We start from the raw sequence: 8342 nt of genomic DNA on the forward strand, positions 1-8342 counted from the left end.
TTTACTCTCCAACCTTCCAACCAACGTGAGATTGATTATATATGATCTTATTAAAGAATTAGTAAACCAAAATGTTATAAATGTACTTTTAAAAATGGATTTAAGAACGATATTTGGGTGCTAAATGACAGTAAAAAATATATTTCTTCTTATTAATTAAACAAGATGTATCATTTTGTAGGTGACTGAAAATTCCAGACTACCATAAGCTAAAACCAAATCGACCACTATATATATATATATATATATATATATATATATATATATGAAGAAAGCTCATGCTTCATAGAACAGCAAATTCTCTTAGATTGCTCAGTTTAAGCTTTGAAGTGTTTGTCAAATGAAAATTATTACATTAATAAAACTAATCCATCGAAAAACAAAAGTCCACCCATGTACATTTCACAAAAGTACTAAAAAAATTGTCAACTAATCAGCAACTTAGATTATCATCCATCCGCAGTGGTTTGCGCGATGCTCGAATCAATCCTAAATAATACTTTCCAACTCGGAAGGATTCTCTTTTCTTCAATTTCACAGTCTGAGCCATATTTATAGAATCAGCTTGAATGATTAAATTTGAGATTTCATTTTGAATTTGCACATTGTAGGAGCTCATGCGCTTCGGCTGGTAGTTCGAACACGGACTCGCAACTCCTTCGGCACGTACCTGCAACAACAAGGATTTTTTTTTTTTTTTTGGTAAGTCCTCTCGAGTACAAATTCAACCCATTAACCCCTGATGACCACCAAACGATTCCACATTCACCTCGGCAAATGATTCTACCGCACCATAGCCTCAAATTTGGAAAACAAGCAGAAATATTCATCATATAGAAGTAAGAGCGTATCGAAAACCAGAGTGTTAACTGGACAATGGTTTGTAAAAAATGTATTGCTTTTTAAAGGATCCTAATAGAAAAAAAAAAAACCAAAGAGATTCAAAGATAAAAGCAGGCAGTTCAAAGTAAGGCTGTCTTTTGTTCTTTCTGGCGGGTTCGACCAAAAGAAGCTGCTTTCCATGGTTTGACATTGTACCAGTCAAGCATTTTCTTTTCTTTGTTCATGATGTATTAGTTGGATTGTTACTCATCACAAAAGCCTAAGTTAATAGGAAAAGGAATTAACATATATCCAAAGTAGATTAATGAGCTTGACACAGAGATCCAACTGCAAGATTATGGTGTAAGTCAAAATGGGTAGAATCAGATTTCAGACAAATGACCTGCTCTGATACTTGTATGCGCACTTCTACCAGTAGCTGCTCGATGCACACAGTGAGCCAAATTCAAGTATTCTAATCAAGCTGAATTGGTTGGACAACAAGTGTTCCATCTTTCACCATTCGTTGGATCAGTAATCTTTATTTTGTTATTCAGAATAGGAAACAACCAAAGATCTTATAAAAATCAAGAAAAAAGTTCATTCCAAATCATTACCAATATACTTGCAGAAAGCACGCTTACAATTTTCAAGAGAACCAACAACAGCATATAGACACCAAGCAGCATTAAAGAACTTCTCTTCCAAGATGTAAGTCTTCTGTCATGTTATTTTTTCAGAGAACCTTTGGTGGCCATGTTAATATAATTACTGACATCTACAGGATGCAAATATAATAAATGGTGATGGAATAAAGAACTGCATTAACAAGCACTATTTCTGTGAAGGATTTTCTCAATCTTAACCATCCTCTTTCAAATTGTAACCACCAAGTTCTCAGTTCTACCAAGCATATCTGTCTCCATCTAACATCTCATTGCCTTACTCCTATAAACTTCCTCCAGCCTCTACCACAATAGGTCTGAAATAACTTGCTAATTTCTTGATCTCCATTGCGGCCGAAAGCTTAGTTCTTTGTTTACTTAATCATAAAGATGTTCAACTTGAGAAGGCTGGAGAACTACCATAATGTAATCTTTATTTATTACACCATTGTTGACATAACATATTGCATAATCCTTTTGGCTCCCTTTTATCATGTATCACAATCACTACTCTAAAGTTTTTTACTTTCCTCCATGAGCTGGTGAACTTAGTTTCAGTTTTGGCTTACATATGTTGAGTAACCATGAATTTTGTTGTTACAAGACTCATATCAACCATCAGGACCATCTGTAGTTATTTTTGGTAGACTTGTTCCGATGTGATGGGACTAGTGTTTCCATTCTGTGTCCACTAGGCAATACAGGCACCAAGAAATTAAAGTATAATGCTCTTGTTAATTGACCATTTCTTCTTCCCTTCACATCATTATTTCTAGCCTTTATCCCACTTGCCGACGATTGCTACCTGTAATCTGCTCTTACAATTGATAGACACATCTCATGTATAGCCATCCCCTTCCATTTTTTATGCTAAAACTTCATTAGATTTCAAAAAGTAGATTGCCAACCACTACCAAAGGTGAATGAAACGTTTAAATTCAAGCAAACTAAGACAAGTTCAGTATTGCCCCTTTACTATGTGGTTACCCAATCTGTAAGGGACAAGGAGCAGGGGACAGGATGAGAAATAAAGATACTCCAGGCAACGGTCCTTTCTAGTCTCAGAAAATGGAAAAGAATGAGGGAGGCACAAGGAAAGAAGGGAGACCAAGGTCTGGCTACAAATCTATATAGACTCGGAATTTTCAGCATCAAAATGACACTAAAATGTATAGCTATGTATAGGATTAAGCAAGGCACTATACCGATAGATTATCATAGGTAATTGGAAAAAGGTCAAGAGTAAAGGAGAGGGAAAAAAAAGAACCTGAGACTAATCCATCAAACAACAGCGATTGTAACCTTTTCCTTTGGCTCCAAAAGTACCAATTCAGTTGCCATCTCATGTCTTTTTCATTTCTGAAACAGAAAATAAAATATAGAACAAACAAAATGCTTAAGTTAAACAGACAACTATTACAATTCTCAATATATAAGACACAGAAGATAAGTTAAACAGAGCCCATATATTCATTGTTGTAATTAGTATGACCTGTATAGACAGCAAATTTTCTAAGATATAGTGTCATGGATCTTGAAATTTATGCATGCATTAACTTGTTGAATTAACAATGAGTTCAAATATGATCATGATGTGGTTCTGATAACTGTCTTTATATGAGACAAAGATAATACTGAAAAAGGAATGCAATTTGTAAGCTTGAGACAATAATGTTTAAACAAAACAAACTCATTATGCATCCCAGGAAAGCAACCTATTAGTTGCAACTTAAATGAGGGAATTAATGGACCAAATAACAAATCTTTATCAAATTCTTTGATCTTTCCAGTTTTCATGGAATGGAAAAAGAATTAATTAAAATTGGTTGTCAAAGCACCTGAGGTGATTTTGCCAATAATAACTTCTTCTCAGAAATTCAAACTTGGAAACAGACACTTGAGGTGATTTCTAATCCGACCTTTAATGTGTTGTCGACTTCACTTCACGCCTTCAACTTCTGTGACAAAATATACATACAACTGACCAAAAGTTTCGACTCTCTTGTAGAATGCCTCTCTTGAGCACAATCATTTGCCAAACCAAGCCCTCATAGCTATTTGCTCTTTATTGAGAATACTAACTAGTTGTTGAACCTGGATTGATACTATCAATCAATATGACAAACCAAAAGACCTTGTGATGCATCTTTATAGACCACAGATATGCAGGATAACCTACTTCATATGCTGTCGGATTAAATATCAACTTCCAGAAGCTACATTTCACCTTAAACATGGATGTAGATGAAAGCCCTTGTATCGCAGTAATTATTGGCTGCAAAATCATCCATCAATCAATCAAATGGTCAGGTCTTCAATTGCCCTCAACATGGTTTACAGCAGGCTTGTACCCTGAATGGATAAATATTTACTCATTAGTAGGCGATACAAACATAATAGTAAAATAATCAAATATAAAAATTTATATGGTTAAGTTGACAATTTATTTAGTGCTAGAGTAGTTGTTTTATATGATGATTAATGATAAATGATAAATGATGTACATTCAACACATTTTACTGATCATCGATGCTTAATATAAGCAACATGTAAACAATTTATTTAATCTTTTGTTATATTCAAAAAGTAATTTCTAAGCAAAACAAGGTATTTTTAATATGTCTCCTTGAATTACCTTCCAAGTATTCTAAAAGTTTTCAATTCTTTTAATTACTTCTATAAAAATTGGATATTTTGATAGAGTATCCTTGAGATATCCAAGCAATATCCTACAAATACGTAATCGGCACATACCTGACACAGATGCAGCAAGCAATTTGAAGTGTTCATGCGTCACAGGGTCGCTGCCATGTCAAGTGGTGGTGGATTTTTCTAGTTCAACAGCAGCTTTCACACAGAGTGCATAGCAAAATGTGGAAGTAAACAGTTAGTCTTTTGGTCTAGGAGGGAATTGTGAGCACCAAAGGCACAAGGTGGGATGAGGTGACTATAGTGCATGGCTATATATGGAAGGAAATTTCTGTGATTTAGCTTATAGTGTAACACTTGGATTCTTTATACTTATATATGTTGGACATTTTTTTACTTCACCTTGTGCAGGCATGACGTAATCCCAAGTCCTATATTTTCCAGTGCTACAAACAAAAAATTAAATTGAATAAGATGTAGTTCTGTTGCACCAGATTTAGGATCCAAGTAATAATTTTCCTTCACACATTGGCACAGGTAAAACAAGATTTGCCACCTTACTACCAAATGATCATCGAATCCACACACTTTTCTACCCTGTGGCATTCAGTTTGCTCTCTAGAGGCTATTTTGACTGTCTAGTGACTCAAAAGATCAAAATACTGGTTTGCCACCAATAAGACTGTCAACCGAAGTCATCGAACAAATGCAATAGTCTGGAACCTGACCCAATCTGCACCCTCTGTAGTGTTGAAAATGAGTCCAAAGAGTCATCTTCTTTTCTGATAATTTCCTGTTTGTGGTGCAAGGCTGAGAAACAACTGCTAATAAGCATGGTTTACATGCTATAGCAGTGGATGATTCATTCTAATACTTCCAAACTGGAGTTACATGGACAAGGTCAGAGAACCAATGTGGGCTGTGGTGCCTGCTATAGTGTCAAATAATCTAGGTAGTCCTGAAAGATAAACCTCCCTATAACCTGAGCGATTAAATAGTAATATGGGTGATAGGTTTTATTAGTCAATTTATTTGATAACTAAAATAAGAGCATAATGCCAAATGAAATGTTTCAAAAGACAATCACTTTCATAAAGAACTGCTTGGAGCATTCGCAGTGAATCAATTTTCAGCAAAACATCCTTCCAATTGGTTTTATAACTAAAAGCAAACTGTAAGATATAAAACAAAGAAATATTCCTTCATAACATTTGTCATAAGACATAAGAATGAGTACTAAAAATATCATGATTGATTTAACATCTTAGTAACTATTGAGAACTAAAAATAGCATAATGCCAAATCAAATGCTAAGACAATCAACTAGAGGTTTGAGTCACACAAATAACTGCCTTTATTTATTTGGAAGTGAAATTATTTTGTACCAAGACAATTCGTTGATGGCTCTTATCCACTAACAATAAACTATAATCTAAAGAAAGAGAAAATTCCCCCACTAGAATTGCCTTAAGACATAAGAATGGGAACTCATAATATCCCAATTGATTTGACAATAGTCATATACATTGATAAGAGCATAATGCCAAACCAAATGCAAGAAAAAGACCATCACGCATAGGTTTCATTCATAAAAATAACTGCTTGCATGATTTTGCCAGTGAAACTAATTCTGTGGCAAGACATTTTGTTGATTGCTATTATCACTATCAACAGATCATAAGCTATAAATAAGAATATTAGTCCATAAAAATAGCCTTAAGGCAATTAATAATGGGAGGTTCAAATATCCTGATCGATTTAACAGTCACAGTAACCACTGAGAACTTGGCTCGTAGTTCTTTTTAGCTTGTCGAAGAACTAATATGTGGAAAACCAAAACTGAGCTGTCTACTCTCCCACATAAAGTTTCGAAGTTTGGAACTACATGTCCATGATTTCCTCGTGGTTGGGCATCAAGTGTTTGACATATTAATATTACCCCCAAATCCAATTCTCCATAAAGATCAAGTTACCCATACCCTGACATCTAAAAAAAGACAAACCAAACTATCATGGTGTACAACATAAGAGAGAACTTTCTTCAACAAACCAAGAGCTACTGAGAGTAAATGAGCAGGCAAGAATATTCAATGCAATGTTTGCAGACAAAAGGAAGAAAAAAATAAAAGTGGAAAGTTGGCCTAGCTGCACATCCGTGGTACCAAAATTCTACAAAGACCTGGTTTTGGCCTTCCACAAGGCCATTCATTCATCACCATCTACAAGCAAAATAGAAACCAATGAATAGACAATAAAAGAAGGGGTAATTCAGGCAAAAGGAGTGATCTTGGGAAGCCTCAAATAGCCTCCGGGAATCAGTTCCTTCACAGATCGAAACAAAACAAAGAGAGAGAGAGAGAGAGAGAGAGAGAGAGAAAGAGAGAGAGAGCACTCAAGGTCCCTCGAAGTGTAAGTTCATAATTTCCACTGTCAAAAACACAAGAAACCTGAAGAAGGAAGGAGACAACTCCATGGAATAATAAGGCACTGCAGTAACAAAAACCACAACAAAACAAATTCGTGAAAGGGAAAAGAGAGATCCCAGCTTTCTTTTTGTCGGATCCAAAAGCGTCTTCGCTTCTTGGAAAAGAAACCCTAGAAAAAAGAACCGGCTCAAGTTTCATTATTGTCGTCCACACCGGAAAGTAGGATTCGTTGAAGACCCAAAAAAATCTGAACTTTGGCGATAAGATGGCAAACGATGGAAGAAAAATGAAAGAAGACTCAAAAGTCACACGGAAGAAAAAGAAAGAAAGGGAAAGGAAACACAGCTCTCAAGACTGCCATCAAAATCCCAGCTTTGCTCAAAGATGTATATCCAAAGAACAAGAACAAGAAACGAGAGAGAGAGAGAGAGAGAGAGAAGCAATGGTGAAACAGTAGATTCGTTGAAGCACTCAGTACGCAGTTAGAGAGTGAGAGGAGGAACGCAGCGTGAAGTACCTTCGAACTATCGCCTCAATGTGAATTGGTACTTGGCCTCTAAAAAGTCCCGCTTCCGCCTCCCAAATCTCATTTCTTTAAGCTCAAATCTGAGGCCTCCGATAGAAAACTACACGCGAAATCCTTGATCAAGCAGTTTCCAACGCAAAGCAAACGAAAACGAGAGGCAAAAAAAAAGAGCAGCAACAAAAGATCGATCTCGACTGGTACAGCGAGCAATCATATTAGGACTCCACTCTACTCTACTACCGAGGCCGAAGAGGAAGAAGAAGATAAGGCTGACAGGATGAGGAGTGAGCACGCAGCGGAAACAGCAGCGCCATCCCATCATTTTTTGTTCCCTCCCTGTGCTCACTCTCTTCTGTCAACCCCCCTCCTCTTCCCTCTCCAAATCTCTCTCCCCACTCCTCTCCGCCTGCTCGTATAAACCCACAAAAGAACAATCCATATGAATTCCCCAACACACAATAGGGAGAGGTGCAGTTGAGGTTTCATCTGTCCTCGATTTAGCTTGATTCATGTGTAATAACCCTAATTATTATTACACATGAGAATTTAATATATATATATATATATATATATGTATAATAGCACTGAAAGAGATTAAATTCATGTTAAATGTGAATTATTATTCTTGAAACACCGAAAAATGGATTTAGAAAATATTTATCTTACGAAAACAAATAAAAATAAAGGAGTTTTTTCGATTTTTTGGAAATAAAAGAAATATAAATGGAGTGGAGGAATTGAGTCTCCGAGTAAGGTAGAGGACGTGGTCTCTGCTGCACCCGACGGCGACCGAGGACGAGTCGGCAACCGAGGTGGGACCCGCGGGGCCAAGTCGAGCGCCGGCGACAGTAGGAGGGACGCTCGCTCCGTCCTTCCTGTACGAATTCGATTGCGACCACAACTCCCTCGCTTGGTAGACCCATATATATATATATATATATATATATATATATATATACAAATCAGAATAATAAAAGGAATATGCGTATAACTTTACATTATTTACATAAAAGGTATATGTGATTTATTGAGAGTATTTGAAAATAATTAATAACTTGTTTGTTCTTCAAGGATCGAATTTAGATTATGAATTGTGTCTTTGGTTATATATTCTTGCTTGGAAAAAGAAAAAGGAAAATTGCCTTCTTTCTCCTCCCGGAGGGCGCATGAAACGTCAATGTCGTGACACACAGAATGAGCGCAGCTGTTTGGGCTCACCAGTATGGATAAGTTCGAGCTGTGTCGTTAATGGTT

At 36.2% G+C, this 8342-nt stretch overlaps 1 long non-coding RNA gene across 2 annotated transcripts; it reads right to left on the reverse strand.

The window, feature by feature from the left end:
* Positions 1-282: 282 nt before the first annotated feature.
* LOC135636917 (uncharacterized) lies at positions 283-7954 on the reverse strand. 2 transcript variants are annotated; one of them, XR_010496094.1, is made up of 5 exons: positions 7080-7954; positions 4242-6355; positions 3715-3839; positions 2755-2846; positions 283-670 (listed from the first exon to the last, which is right to left on the reverse strand). It is a non-coding gene; the product is annotated as an uncharacterized LOC135636917 (long non-coding RNA). The 2 variants fall into 2 exon arrangements; XR_010496093.1 differs by having other exon boundaries at positions 4242-7948.
* Positions 7955-8342: the final 388 nt, after the last annotated feature.

This window comes from Musa acuminata, chromosome BXJ3-4 (assembly GCF_036884655.1).
Source record: "Musa acuminata AAA Group cultivar baxijiao chromosome BXJ3-4, Cavendish_Baxijiao_AAA, whole genome shotgun sequence".
NCBI lineage: Eukaryota > Viridiplantae > Streptophyta > Magnoliopsida > Zingiberales > Musaceae > Musa > Musa acuminata.